The sequence below is a fragment of the Camellia sinensis genome, chromosome 5 (genome assembly GCF_055761805.1).
Source record: "Camellia sinensis isolate YWXY chromosome 5, ASM5576180v1, whole genome shotgun sequence".
NCBI lineage: Eukaryota > Viridiplantae > Streptophyta > Magnoliopsida > Ericales > Theaceae > Camellia > Camellia sinensis.
The window spans coordinates 89,451,677-89,466,833 of record NC_138965.1 but is presented as its reverse complement, the minus strand read 5'-3'; the positions used below and the strand labels follow the sequence as shown (position 1 = coordinate 89,466,833).

At 45.7% G+C, this 15,157-nt stretch overlaps 1 pseudogene across 1 annotated transcript in view; it reads right to left on the bottom strand.

Moving 5' to 3' along the window:
- Window positions 1–916: 916 nt before the first annotated feature.
- The window catches only part of LOC114322427 (AUGMIN subunit 7-like), a 32,437-nt pseudogene continuing 18,196 nt past the window's right edge, over window positions 917–15,157 (bottom strand). The window contains exon 7 of the transcript XR_014329746.1: window positions 917–1,382. The product of XR_014329746.1 is annotated as an AUGMIN subunit 7-like (transcript). The remainder of the gene's footprint in view (window positions 1,383–15,157) is intronic.

Sequence of the window (15,157 nt, the reverse complement as noted above, 5' to 3'; positions counted from 1 at the left end):
GAGAGAGAGAGAGAGAGTGAGTGGATGATCGGATCATCAACACATACAGATGGAGGAGGACGATACACACATACAGAGAAAGAGAGAGACACAGCGGAAGACAAGATTGAGATATGAGGACGAGGATTTACCATATGTGTATATATATATATATGGGTAAACTAGTAATTTCATTTCAAGGACAAACGGGGACTGGAACAGAGACGGGCTGGGTACGGGACTAGGACACTTATCCCCCCATCCCCGGCCCGAATCTAATCGGAGATTGATCTTTAAATACCATCCCCGTCCCGTTGGAGATATTTTTCGGGAAAAAACCGCTCAAATCGGGGTCGAGGAGTAGGGTTCCCGTCGGGCTGGGTTCAAATTGTCATCCCTAACAATAATAGAGAACATGGGGTAAAGAGAAACATAATGGGTGTATTTAGAACCTCCCTTAAATTGGTTTCCCCTTCAAGCAATGACAGGCGAGTACAAACATTCAGACAAACTTTCAAACTGATATACATTATGTTCAAATGTTTGTCCAAATAATTATTTTTTGTTCGCAAGTTTGTGTAAACATTTGGCATCATAAATGGAGGGCATTGAGATTTTATATGGTGTTCAAATAAAATTAATAATGGCCCCCCCCAAAAAAATTACAAGTATTTCACCACAGATTTTGAATGAAGGCGACTAAAAAATTAAGGAAACGTAGAATGAAGTATGAACAGACCACTATAAACAACCACCATATTGGTGCATCTATGCTTCTGTTGGTGTTCAATTTTAGTTCATTACAGACACACAAGCTTCAATTCCCATCCCACCTTTACATATTCTCTTTCTCTTGGAGACCCATAGAGAGAGAGAAAGTAGCATATGGTTTAATATTTTCACAGTCGGATCATTCCAGCCATAACACCAATCCATGTCAAACATAACCAATAGCATCTCATATTCTTAACCTAAAAATAGAAAGAAATGAAAATCTCAAGCAGTTCCTCACCAGCCAATTAGTTTTGGACCCAGATATCATATCATATGATATTTTCTTAAAGGAAAAAAAAATTAAAATAAAAAATGACTTGGTCTGTCAATTCATTCATTTAAGAAATTGTACAAATTGTGATTTCTGGTATATCCCCAAAATAAGAGAAATCTTCTTCGGTAGTTCCCCTCTGCTTGTATGATATGTCCAATCAGATATTCACCTTCCCACCTTGCTCTCGAGCAATAGATGCCGATAGAATTCCAAGATCACGATTCAAAAATGTTAATGCAGACTCGCACTCCGAGATTATTCTTGTGACAAATGAAGGCTAACCAGCAATCGTTTTAGATGACCCAACGGCCATTGCTGCATGAGTGTCTCGAAGATTCCTCAAGTTCCCTAGAAACTGTGACAAATACAAAATCAAAGATAATTTATTATTATTAAAAATAAAAATAAAAATAAAAATAAAAAACATAATTATAAAATAATTTTTTTTAAAAATAATACTAATTAAAATTTGAAAGTTATATTCCATAATTTAATGTGGGGGCCGAGAAGAGGAAGTCGGGATAGTCGAATCTCGAAGAGTCGAGATTCAAAGCACTCGGCAACTGGCTCCCATGTTCAAATCTAACCCTATTCGGCCAAATAGATGATTAGGCAATGGGCTGAGTGAGGGTCGGTCTATTATAAGATGTGCCGAATATGAGTTGGAAATGGACCTAATCCCAAGGACCATGGAAGAAAAGATAAAAATAGAAAAACATCAGCCAGAAAGAGGTATGTAAGTATTGTAGTGCTTAACTTAGAATAAAAGTATTCCTAAGTGTTGTTACTGACTTATCCATCGGAATGCTAATTCTGGCACCCCCGTCGGAGTATATATTTCTTTTCAGGTGACCGGAAGAGGATCACAAGCATTCCCCAAGATCAGAAGAGTATTTCCAAACCACTTCTCCACAACTGGCGCCGTCTGTGGGAATACTCAAGCACATCCATGGCGAGCGTGACGAAAGATCCTCTAACAGTCACTGTCAACCTAATACCGCAAGATGCAACCACTCCAACAACCATGCTTGGAACAGAGACTTTCGCCGCAAGACGTGCCTTGAATTTCGCCTCACCCTCGACTTCAGAGCACGACGCAATGCAAACGATCCTAGAATAAGCACAGCAAAATGAACAAAGATTGGAGAACATGATCGCAGAAAACGAACATCTCCGTTAGGATCTGGCCTTGGAGGTGGCAAAGTCCAAACAAACTGCATATCAAGGCCCGGAACGACCCGTGAGGGCAGTTGGTCGACGATCTCGAGCCCGACAACAAGATACTGATTGCAACTCCGACTCATTTTCCTCGGAGCTCAAGAAGAAGGGACGATCTGAAATTACCAGTTCTTCTAAAGAGAATCCCCGTACAAGGCGTAAGCAAAGAAGAAACAGCTCGGATGACAACCAAGACAATCCTTTTTCGTGATAGATCGCAATGGCAGTGCTACCCAAGAAATTCAAAGCACTGCCATTCACCCCGTATGACGATAAATTGGAACATGACGGCCGGCTACAACAGTACGTCCGAAAAGGCAACCCAACCCAAGCAATAGCCTTGGCACAGGATTCACGTTCGCTCCGCGTGATCCACATGATATACAGCCTACCAATGTCACCAGCGGTGCACGCAATCCAATCAAAGTCTAACCCTCAAGAGCAACTCACCTCGACTAAACGGCCCCATGAAGCCGAGGTTATCACTTTCGATGATTCAGATTTGGCCGGAGTAACATTGCCCCGCATTGATCCCTTGGTAATTGAGTTGCGCGTGAACCGATTCACCGCTGAACGCGTACTCATTGATCCAGGAAGCACATTGGAGATTATGTACTACAAGACGTTCACCAAACTTGGCTTCTTCGAATTCGATCTCTCTCCGGCCCCTTACCCCCTATTCGGCTACAATGCCAATCCAGAGTACCCATTGGAGAAAATCAGACTTCCCGTATGAGCAGGTACCCGAACAGTGGATGTGGGATTCTTGGTCGTCAAGCTGCCATCACCGTATAATCTAATCATGGGACGATCCAGGTTGCATACTATGCGAGCCGTCCCCAGCACCTATCATCAGCTGCTCCGTTTCCCGACAGAACGCGGTATTGAGCAAATCTGTGGCTCCCAGAAATCGGCACAAGCATGTTATCTCCTTGCCGAGAAAACGCCAAAGGAACTACAGGTGAATTCTATCGAGTTGCCGAATTGAGAAAGCCTCGACGATGTTGGGCGGCCTCCAAATGAAAAGGCAACGGAAGATTTAGAACGAGTTCAAATTGATGGAAGCCCCACGAAGTTCTTCATGGTCGCCGCCTCCTTACATTAGGCCGACAAACGGCAGCTAATATCTTTCCTGCTCAGCAACCTCGATATCTTTGCATGGACTCCGTACGAGATATCGGGTATAGATTCGTCAGTTTCACAGCACCATTTGAATGTCGATCCTAAGTGTAAGCCGATCATTCAGAAAAGCCGGCGGTCAGCCGCAGAGCACACTACCGCCGTTGTTGAGGAGGTTGATAGGCTGCTTGACACCGGAGCAATTCGGGAAGTGACCTACCCTACATGGCTCTCTAATACGGTGGTGGTGAAGAAGAAAAATAGGACTTGACGAGTGTGCGTCGACTTCATGAACCTAAACAAAGCATATGCCCAAAGGATTGTTTTCCTCTTCCTAGGATAGACCAGCTTGTAGATGCTACGGCGCGCCATAAGCGTATGAGCTTCCTTGATGCCTATAGAAGTTATCATCAAATCGCTATGCATCCGGAGGACCAAGAGAAAACTGTAGTTCTCACCTCAAGAGGAACCTATTGCTATAAGGTAATGCCTTTTGGGTTGAAAAATGCGGGGGCAACCTACCAGAGACTGGTCACCACCTTGTTCAAGGAGAAACTCAGCAAAACTATGGAAGTATACATTGACGATATGGTGGTCAAATCCAAAAAAGATCAGAATCATATAGCCGATCTGGAAGAGACATTCGCCATCCTATGCAAATATGGAATCAAGTTGAATGCTTCCAAATGTGCGTTTGGTATCAGCTCCGGTAAATTTTTGGGCTACATTGTCAACCACAGAGGAATCGAAGCCAACCCAAGGCAAATCACAACAATCCTAGAGTGTAGACACCCCATTTTTGACCGTCCTCAAGACTTGGACGTCACCGTTTGAACACTCGGTGATCATCCGTGATCGTGTTCGTTTGGAGTTCCCGGAGGTCTCGGCTCGCGCGCCCTGCCTCAGGATCTCGGAACTTGACTGTTTAGTTTCTGGTTTTGCACCGAACACTTATGTTTTGCCTTGGAAGGGCAGGGAATGCCACCGGCAGTGGCTAGAGGCCACCGGCTGGTTTTTGCTGCCATCGGCACTTTTGTTTGCCGGTCGGCACATTTTATTGCTAGTCGGCATAGTTTGTTGCCGGTCGGCACTGTTTTTTGTCGAAGTGACATTTTTGGGCAGCCGACCACTGTTCATCCACTTTATGGAGATATTTTGTGCCAGCTGTGATAGCTGGCACCAACTCTTCCCTCCTCCATACACGTGTATGGAGGGATCTCCCTCTAGCCAAGCTTGTTGTATAAGCTTTGCAAGAGGGAGTCCTATAAGAGAGGGGCTTTCCTCTTTGATCTAGGTTAGACTTTTGCAACCAAAAACCAGAGCTTTGAGATATAGATACACTCTATCTCTATATCTCTTCTCTCCCCTCCTTTGTGTGTGTTTCCTTGGCCTAAAGGTGGTTTTTACCTTACTTTTACACCATTACACACACTATTACACCTTACTCGGAGATTGAGGGACTTGGAGGGTTGATTCTTGAGTTTTTGGACTGGTTTTGATCAAAAGAAGAGGGCTAGACCATTTGTTCTTCAAGGGTTCTTCAAGGGTGAGCATCTTGCTTTTTATTCCCCAAATTTGCAATAGTTTTCTACCTATCTTGCTTGCTGTTTTAGCTCTTGTGTATAACATGAAAGAGGCTTATATTTTCATGCTTTAGAACTTTCATTAGGGTCATTTTGTGGTTTGAGTGCAAACTCACCCTTCTAGGCTTTGTTTGGTCCATTTTGGTGCCTCTTTAGTAAGGCTTTGTTCACTTCAGTGTTTTGGGCCTTTGACCACTAAAAACCAGTTGATTTTTAGTGTTAGAAAAGGTGGTTTTAAGTCTTGCATAGGGGAGGGACACCCCTCTCCCTTTATGGTCTTGTTTCCTTGAGTTGTGGCCCAAAAGGGTGACATGCATGCTTGCTTGGTTTTTGCTTCATTTCAGAACTTTTTGGGTGTTTTTAGGTCATGTGGGATCTCTGTTTTTGGCCGGATTTGTGCCTCCTTGTATGCTTGTAATACTTGCTTTGTATTGCTCCATTTTGCTTAGAAGTGTATCTCATGATTAGGCCATGATTCTTGTGTGTGTTGGCTTAGTTCCATGAAGCTTTTAGTATTGTTTTTCCATGCTTAAAGTCTGTTGGTTATCCATTTGGTCATGCTTGACATGTTTGTTAGAGTTGCTTTGTATTTTGGCTTGAAAGCTTTGAGCATTTTGACCTCTAGCATGCATGGTTGTGATTACCCTCATGATTTAACATCATCTAGGACCACATTTTAGTCCAAGAATCATGTTTGTATGTGTGCATGCATGACCTCTTTTGTGCCTTAAGGGTGTACCCTCTTATGCCTAGGAATGAGCCTTAGTGCATATGCCTCTTGGGAGTCACTTTAGCTGCCATATTAGGAAGGTTTGGAGTCCTATCTTGGTCTGCAAAATTCTGTTTCTACTTGTTTTAATCATGCCATGAGAGGTCATGTTGGTGGGGGTAAGTTGTCTCCTCTTTGTGCCTTAATCTTGGGACCATAACTTTGCTTGTTAACATGAGATGTTGCCCATCATTTTGAGCATTTTTTGGTGCTGTTTTGGGGTGGACTAAGGTCTGTCCCTTTACGGTTCAAGGCCCCCATTGCATGCTTGCTTCATGTTTGTTGTATGGTTGTTCCATTAAGCCTCGTAGCATGCTAATCCCATTCCCAAATTGGTCCATGTTTGCATCACACTTGCATCTTGCATGCTAGCATTGCATACTTGTCATATTTGTTGCGTAACATTTGGCATGTCTTGCATATTTAGCATCATGTTGCATCTTGAGTCTTGTGAGCATAACATGCATTGCATCATTTGGCTTGGGGTGTCAAGCCAAATATGAGGGTCAAGGGACATTCATACTTCGAGTGATGTAATGTACCTTGATTCTCGGTCACCGGGGCCTTTGACTCCAACTTGATAAGGCTTCGGTTCTCATTTTGTTTGTTGCATGCATTTTTATATCAAATGGCAAATTTGATTCTTTGAGCCACCATGCACCATTGATGGTTCGGGGATCGAAGGACATGCTTCCTTGAGTCCAAAACATGATAGGAAGCATGACCATGCTCACATGTGCCTGAAAACCCCATGCCATGCACTGTCTGTTCTCTGTTTTGCTGTCAAACTGTCTTCTGCAGGAAGTTTCTGCCGACCGGCAGAATTTGGTGCCGACCGGCAAACTTTGAAGTGCCGATGAGTCCAAGAACAGCCGGTGGAAATTGTAGAGTGCCGGTGGGAATTCTGTCTGGCCGGTGGTGCTCTGCAGCATGTGAGGAACCTGCTCTAGGACTTTGGTAATTTTCAGAGAGACAAGGCAGTACAAACAGAGGTGGCAGGAGTACGGTACGGGTTTTTCGGGCGAGTCAAGTTCCGAGCATGCATCATCTGCGCATCCCGAGGCAGAGGCTGCGACCACCCTCTTCTTTCTTTTGCATCTTTTCTTTTAATTAATTAGAATTTTTGTAATAATTCTGTTTGTTTATTATTTGGGACTGTAATATTTTATTTGTTTATTATTTTGGGACTGTAATATTCATTTGGACCCTCTGAGTGAGGGTAAATATGTAATAAGTGTGGGTGAGTGTGTGTATGTCCTCCAATCCCCATTTCTTTCTTCCCTTTTATTTACCTGCTTATGATGGTAGATTAGAGCATTTTTTGAAATTAGCATACCTTATGATAGCATGCGTGCATCCATACATTTGTCTTACATGCACCGAGCTCGGCACATCATGCTAACTGCACTTGTATTTCAATTCCAAGTTGAGTACTTGTTAGTTGCAGCATTTCACATGCCATCTTTAGGATAGCCGAGCCTGTTTAGAGTGCATCTTTGCATGTGTTGCATTAGCCATTTTTAACATGAACTAGGATCATGCATATGATTACTGACTAGTTTCTGTTTTGGCTCGGAGTACTAGGTAAGCTTTTATGCTTTAGCATATCGCATGCGTGTGAGTGTTGCCATGACAGTATGATTACCATGAGGCTAGCTACTTATGTGATATAACTGCTTGAATGCTTGTGGACGGAGGTTGAATTACCTAAATTGGAATAATGCATTAAAACTGTGAGTTTTAAGCCCACTAGATAGTGGCAAAATCATCTTTTCTAAAAATCCACTTAAGGGTGGCAAAATCTGCATTTTAGCCTACTTGCGAGTAGCAAACCATTTTCAAAACAAACATGAAATGTTTTGTTCCAATTTGGGCGATTTGGTCTATACTTGTTTGCTGCGCGCATAACATAGTAATTCTAGGCTAAACAATTGGTTTAAGAATACATAAAGTTTTCAAAAACGGATATCACGGTTAGTAGAGGCCGGTCTTCGGACCAGGCGAAAGGGGGTGCTCATAGCTGACCTTCCCCGATCGTACCCAAGCTCCTGAGCCGAGACAACTCCGGTGATGACGGACATGTGGCCTTCGGCACCGAGTCAGGGTTTCCTAAATTCTCCCATAAAAAATATTTAGGTGGCGACTCTATATCTGGAAAAGCAGTCCATGTTTGGCACTTCTTTTCAAAAATCTGTTTCTCAAAACGATTTGCCGGATTTGGACTCTTTGGTTCAGATTAAGAACCGCGACAACAAAAATCGCGAGTCCGAACTGTAGTAGCAAAGTCCCCCCTCCGCGGGCGCGTCTACATAGAGCTCAGCTCCCATCGTACAGTAAAGGAGGTCCAAAAGTTGATGGAGATGGCTACCGCACTCAACAGGTTTATAAGCAGGTCCACAGATCGCTGCCGACAATTCTTTCATACACTACGGTAGGGCAAGGCCTTTGAATGGTCCGCTGAGTGTGAAGCCGCTTTCAACGGCCTGAAGACCTACCTCCACTCAGTACCACTCCTGACAACACCCTCTGCAGGCGACCCGCTCATTTTGTACCTGGCAGTTTCTGACTGAGCCATCAGCACCGTATTGATAAAGGAAGAGTTGAGGGAGCAGCGGCCAATATATTATGTGAGCAAGGCAATGGTTGATGCCGAAACACGCTATCTTCCATTGGAAAAGCTCATCATAGCCCTAGTAATGGCGGTAAGGAAGCTCATGCATTACTTCCAGGGGCATAGCATTGGGGTGCTGACAGATTATCCCCTCCGATCAGTATTACACAGTGCGAAAGCATCTGGAGGTGTTTCAAAGTGGGCTCTGGAACTTGGCTAGTACGATATTCAATTTCTACCCAGAACCTCAATCAAGGGATAGGTGCTTGCCGACTTCGTCGCCGAATTCACTGGGGGCCTTGCCGACTTCAAGTCTGATGTCACCAACTCCAAGTCAGATGAAATTCGACCAAAGCCGAACTGGAGGATTTATGTTGGGGACAACTGGCAATTGTATTGTGATGGATCGTCCAATCAAAGGGGCGGCGGAGTTGGAGTTGTAATCATGACCCCCGACAGTGCAATAATTGAGTAGGCCGTCAAGCTCGGCTACGAAGCATCAAATAACGAAGCCGAATACGAAGCCCTCTTAGCCGGTTTACGGAACGCGCATATTCTGGGTGCTCGTCGTCTGCTTGTATTTTGTGACTCAAAACTAGTGATCAATCAGCTAAAGGGCGAATACGCAGCAAGAAATGACCGGATGGCGGCCTACATGAAAACGGCCAATTCCCTGTTGGCAAAATTTGACCATCATGAGTTGAACCAGATAACACGTGATCAGAACACCCATGTAGATGCCTTGGCTTGCCTAGCCTCCGCAATCAACTCAGAGGTTAAACGTACCATCAAAGTAGGATTCATCCCAGAGCCAAGCAATGGCCCCCCGGAGGAAGTCCAAATCAACGTTGTCGAATATGCACCAAGTTGGATGGATCCCATTGTTGCGTTCCTATCTTCTGAACAGCTCCCAGAGGATAACAAAAGTGCACACAAGCTACGAAACAAAGCCATGCGATACTACCTGGATCCGCAAGGAAGGCTCTATAAAAAGTCACTCTCCGGCCCATATTTGGAATGTGTGCACCCGGACAAAGTTGAAGAACTTCTGACTGAGATACACAAAGGCAGTTGTGGAGCCCATTCTGGCGGACGTTCTTTGGCCTATCGAGCTATAGTGCGAGGGTATTATTGGCCGACAATGAGAGCGGACGCCGAGTGATATGCAAAAAAGTGTGAACAGTGCCAGAAATTCTCCCCGTTAAGCCATCTATCGGCTGAAGAGTTAAACTCTATCACCAGTCCTTGGCCGTTCGCCCAATGGGGGCTGACATCGTATGACCATTGCCGAGGGCCCCAGGAAACAAGCAATACCTGATCGTCGCAACAGACTACTTCACGAAATGGGTCGAAGCGGAGGCAGTAACACATATCTGAGATGCTGAAGTTAAGCGCCCTGTGTGGAGGAACATCATAACATGATTTCGAATTCCCAGAGCTCTTATCTCGGACAACGGCACCCAGTTTAATTGTGGCGTATACCGAGAGCTATGCAGCAAATATGGTATTCGGCCTTACTTTTCTACGCCGGCTTACTCCCAAAGCAATGGCCAGGCCGAAACCTCCAATAAATCCATCTTGGACGGCATCAAGAAAGGCTGGAAAAAGCCAAAGGAAAATGGGTCGAAGAATTGCCGAGCATACTGTGGGCTCATCGAACTACACCGAGGAGATCGACTGGAGAAACGCCGTTAGCCCTATGCTTTGGAACCCAGGCAATTTTACCCCTTGAGATCGGCCACCCGACACTCAAGTCGCAAGTTTTTGATACGGGCCGAAACGACATGATGCTGGTTTTGGATTTGATTCTAATCGAAGAACGAAGAGACCGAGCCCTTGCATCCATGGCACGGTACTAGCAGCAGCTGGCAAAGTCATATAATCAACAGGTTCAGTTGCGCCGCTACTCACCAGGAGAATTGGTCCTGAAGAAGGTGCTTCCAGCTAACAGGAAACCGGCCGATGGAAAATTGGGTCCTAATTGGGACGGCCCCTACCAGATTGATTCAATCGCCAGTGTAGGGGCATATTGGCTCAAAGACATGTCAGGAAGGAATCTGTCGCGGCCCTGGAATTCCACGCATTTACACAAATTTTATCATTTACCCGACTTGTGGGACATGATACTTGTTCCAAACTGTTCGCTATGTACATCTCTTTTTCTGTAATACAAAGATTCCCATTCACCTACTACAGAATCTAGTTCAAAGATGTGCCGATAAAGCCTCCAGATTCGAAACGCCCTTCGTGGATATCATGAGTGGCCAATTCAAGTCTCCGGATTCGGAGCCCCATTGGCGAATGACGTCTTTGGGAGCGCCCTTCGTGGATATCACGATTGGCCAATTCAAGTCTCTGAATTCGGAGCGCCCTTCGTGGATGTCACGATTGGCCAAATAAAGTCTCCGAATTTGGAGCCCCATCGGCGAATGATATCTTTGGGCCGATAAAGCCTCTGGATTTAGAGCGCCCTTCGTGGATATCACGATTGGCCAATTCAAGTCTCCGGATTCGGAGCGCCCTTCGTGAATGTCACGATTGGCCAAATAAAGTCTCCGCATTCAGAGCTCCATCGGCGAATGACGTCTTTGGGCCAATAAAGCCTCCAAATTCGGAGTGCCCTTCGTGGATATCACGATTGGCCAATTCAAGTCTCCAGATTCGGAGCGCCCTTCGTGGATGTCACGATTGGCCAAATAAAGTCTCCGCATTCGGAGCCCCATTGGCGAATGACGTCTTTGGGCCGATAAAGCCACCGGATTCGGAGCGCCCTTCCTGGATGTCACGATTGGCCAAATAAAGTCTCTGTATTCGGAGCCCCATCGGTGAATGACGTCTTTGGGCCGATAATGCCTCCGGATTCGGAGCCCCATCGGCGAATGACGTCTTTGGGCCGATAACATAATGATATCGATTAAATCAAGCCGAACAATGTCCATTCAATCGTCTGGAATACATTTATTTAAACATTTATATAATAAAACGCATGCAAGCATGTGTGTGCCGAACAAAACTTATAACAAAACATTGAAAATAAAATGCTTTCTTATTCGACCAACCAATAATTACATCATCTTAGACGCGATCCGCGTTTTAACATTTATAACGAATATTTTCATTCGGCGTCTCCCTCATCATCACTCTTTTCAACTTCAAAGGCGGAAAAGGGCAAATGATCATGATGATCCAAGTCACCTAAGTTGAAATCGACACCCTTCGCTCGGAGAGCCTTCGCGGCCTGAAGAGCTGCAAGCCAACCATGCTTAAAGCTGCGATTTTTGCATCGGCAGACCTCCTCGGCAAGTGTCTCTTTCATTTTGTCGATCCCAACTTTCCGACCTACATGGAAACCCTGCTCGTAACCCTTGGCTCTCACATTTGCTACGGCAAACATGCTTGCCGTATCTCGGTCGGCAATGGCATGACTCAATAACCGTTGGGTCACCCTCTCGTCCACAATCGGGTTAGATTGACCCGCCGCATGCAAATCGATGACTTTAACCTTTCTAAGCTCGCCCTCCGCCTTCTCCGCACGAGCCTCCGAACTGCGGACCCGTTCGTCCATTTTCTCAATCTCCCGCCGCGCGGCACGCAAACGCATGCCGACTTCGTAGGCGGTGTACAACCCCTTCACCGCCCCATGAATTCCTTCTCGAAACACTTCGAAATCGCATCGTCCAACCATCGATTGTTGGACTTCCGGTGGGAAGATCTGTCGGGCGAACTCGACCGCTACACTCGAATCATTGACGATGGAATCTGCCTCCGTCATCGGCCTATTCCCCACGAACACCACAAAACTCAATGATCGTGGCATCGCGTCTAACTCATTCCTCAGTCGTGGTCGCGGGGAGCTTCCCCATTGATGCTTCTCTCTGCAGGGCGATCTGCTTCGACGGCCTGAAGGTTGACGCTTTTCACTTTCCTTGGACACTCTTCCTCCCGCACACGCAGGCTCGCCACTGTGATTCATCACAGTATCTAGCTCAGCCAGCGTTTGTCCCTCTCCTCTACTGTTGAAGAACAGTCTGTTTGACATTCACCCTCGCCCTAAGCTAGTTCAAATCGAGTCTGAATAAGAATAAGTAGACCAACTAGCGCGAGCTCACCCCATTTATTCGTAGGCATGCAGCAACCCCGAGGAAATTTCATTAACGCTTTTGGCAATCTCCAAACGCCCTAGCCCCATGCCGATTAAAGTATGCCACAGTCACTTCATGTACTAATTTTTGGCTTTTTACATGGCCTAATTATCTAAACGGCGATTATAGGAGAATGCCTTGAAGTCCATGCACTGGCTGGGGCAATGGCAGATTTATTAATCTAACCGGCTGAGCATCTTGGCCCCATGCCGATCGATAGGTGCCACCGCCACTTCATGTACTAATTTTTGGCTTTTTAAACGGCCTAATTATCTAAACGACGATTATGGGCGAATGCCTTGAAGTCCATGCACTAGCTGGGGCAAGGGCAGATTTATTAATCAAACCGGCCGAGCATCTTGACCCCATGCCGATCGATAGGTGCCACAGCCACTTCATGTACTGATTTTTGGCTATTTACACGGCCTAATTATCTAAACGGCGATTATGGGCAAATGCCTTGAAGTCCATGCACTGGCTAGGGCAAGGGCAGATTTATTAATCTAACCGGCCGAGCATCTTGGCCGCATGCCGATTGATACGTGTCACAACCACTTCATGTACTGATTTTTGGCTTTTTAAACAGCCAAACTATCTAAACGGCAAGTATACAAAACGTTTTATCCAAAACAGTAACCAAACAATTCCGTTCATTAGTAATAGCAAAGTACAAAATGAATTTTCATTAAGTAAATTGGGCACAAATTGTAACCATTTTACATATGAAAATTATTAGACAAAAAGCTGTAAAAAGCTGAAAATTACATGCAAATCCTAAAACAAAAAACAATAGCCGCCCAAATTAGTCCTCGGAGTCAGACTCTAGCTGCTCAACATCCACTTGCTCGTATGGAATTGGCTTAGCCAATGTCACATCAGCAGCAGCAAGGGCTTTGAGCCAGCCGTGTGTAAATCCGCGATTCTCAAATTTGGAGACTTCGGCTACATATTCATCAAAAGTAGATTTTCTCCCAGCATCGAATGTGCTGGAAGCCTTCAGGTCGGCCATTTCCTTCACCGCTTTCATCTCTTCCAACCCAGCCTCCAATTTAGAGATCACCTCATGGGCCAATTTAAGCGCGTCGTCGCTCGCATCCGCCTTTTTTTTCGACGAATGATCTCAATTCTTCAGCATTATGGGCTCTCTCCATCTCGGCCTCGGCACGAGCACCCTCCGTCTGCGCCCTACTCCTTTGGCCCTCAACCTTCGCTTGTAAACGGCCAATTAGCTCGACGGCATCGTGATAGTGACGACCCATGTCAGCTATTCTTCCGACGGCCTGCAAAACAGGAAGATAAGAACAAAATAATATTTGCGTAAAGAGAAAAGACAAAGTGCAGATATATACCAAAAGAGCCGATTGCGCGGCCAATCCAATTGCAACCAGATCCGGCTCTACCCGAAAAGTCGCGTTGTCAGCAGGCCGTGAAACGGGCATCGCCAAGCTGAGTGCAACCGCTGGATCTTTGATCACCGAAGAATCAGAGGAGATTGGCATATTCTTTATCTTGGGCTGGATAACAAAAGGAACGATCACATCCGACTCCTCCAAACGAGGTCATTTGTCGGCATGTTCTTCTAAGCCGGCCTCGACATCGGCAGGGTGTTTCTCCACCCTTTGCTCAGCTTCTACACTTGCCTGCACAAAAGGTTCTGCCTCGGTACTTCCGTTCTTTGTCGTCACCTCGATAACAGGCAAGGAGGTCTGGGACTGAGATTCGGCAGCCCGAATCTCCTCCGCCCTTCGCCGCGCGGCCATCCTTTCCACGTTTGCCATCTTGGCAAGTTTAGTGAGCTCAACCTAGCCATATCTTCTGGGAACGTGCCTGGTAAGTCCTCTAGACCGTGAAAAATATCGTCGAGCGGACGGTCCTCCCGACCCGAAGTGGACAGAGGATCAGCCAAATTGAAGCCGGCTTCTTCAAATGCTAACTTCAAAGCTTCGTCAACCTTAGTTTCGGAGTGGTCTGACTCGGCGGCCTCAGTTATTTTCGGTCGCTTCGAATCTGATCCCTCGCGACCGATTTGCCTCAAATTTCTGAAATCAGTCAAGATAAGGGCGATAAGACACTCCCCACCCTCCGGAATTGAAATGTTCTCCGTCGCCGAAAAGATTGTATAAGTCGGCTCGTAGCGGAGTAGAACGTGAGCCGCCCTCCCTTGCTTCTGAAGACTCGGTCGGCCAAAATACTTTAGCGCAATCTTGATTTCCGAAAGGACGGCGTCGTCAGTTGATATCAAGACTTTCTTCAAATCGTTTCCTGCAAAAGCAAAACCATGGGGTCCCGAAAATAAAGTTTAATAAATGTAATAAGAAAATAAATAAAAGAAGATACTTGACCACCTGGTTCGCCCCTCCGTCTAGGAATACGATCAAGGTGATCCTCACCTTCGCCAAATTACCAGTTTCCTTGGACGACGACCATAACATCATCGACTCACTTCCCAGACCTGGAAAGCATAGTCACTAGTTGATGGTCAGTGTCTTTGGCCCTAAGGAAATAACACCCATGCCAACCAGAAGACTTGGCCAATGTGTAGCAATGCCGAATAGCGAGAATGCGAAGGTTAAGCCTAAGGCGGTGATTTAGTGCGATAATCCCCATCACAATCCTATAGAAGTTGACGTTGGGTTAGGAAGGGATTAACCCCCAATGGCAAAGCACGACCCTAAGGAGAGGGTGAAG